Here is an 838-nt window from a genome sequence, read left to right as displayed (position 1 = left end):
AATGGAAGAATGATAAATGTAACAACAAGAAATTAAGAAGAAGAAGTAGAAGAAGGCATGAATTGAAACCTAGATCGAAGAACTAATCCTAATTCTAGAGAGAAGTGAGAGCTTCTCTCTCTAAAACTAAACTAAACTAAACTAGCCTAATGTGTGTTATGATTCATGATTCCCATCCCCCTTCAATCCATGGTCCTTTTGAGTGTTTTTGGCGCCAAATTTGACTTGGATTGGGCCCCATAGGCCTTCAGAATTTGCTGGCCACGTTTTCATTAAAAAAAAAATCATAAATCAGCACCGACGCGTACGCGCACAGCACGTGTACGCGTCCATGGGCGATTTCGCAAGGTGCGCGTAAGCGCCTGGTGCGCGCGCGCGTCCATGGCCGAGTTCAACTCTTTGGCTTTTCATGATCTTCTCTACTTGCATGCTTCCTTCTGGTACGCGGAATCGTGATTACACTTTAATTATGTAAAATTCATTGCTCTTTCTTTCCCTGGAAATGGCGCCAAAAACATGATGCCAAGACCATGGTTCACAACTCCGTGTAACTAACCAGCAAGTGCACTGGGTCGTCCAAGTAATACCTTACGTGAGTAAGGGTCGAATCCCACGGGGATTGTCGGTATGAAGCAAGCTATGGTCACCTTGTAAATCTCAGTCAGGCGGATATCAAACAGTAATGGGTTTTCAAAAATAAATAATAGAATAGGGATAGAGGTACTTATGTAAATCATTGGTGAGAATTTTAGATAAGTGAATGGAGATGCTTTTCGTTCCTCTGAACCTCTGCTTTCCTGCTATCTTCATCCAGTCAGTCTTACTCCTTTCCATGGCT

The sequence above is a fragment of the Arachis ipaensis genome, chromosome B04 (genome assembly GCF_000816755.2).
Source record: "Arachis ipaensis cultivar K30076 chromosome B04, Araip1.1, whole genome shotgun sequence".
NCBI classification, from domain to species: Eukaryota; Viridiplantae; Streptophyta; class Magnoliopsida; order Fabales; family Fabaceae; genus Arachis; species Arachis ipaensis.
Note: the sequence above shows the minus strand (reverse complement) of the source record.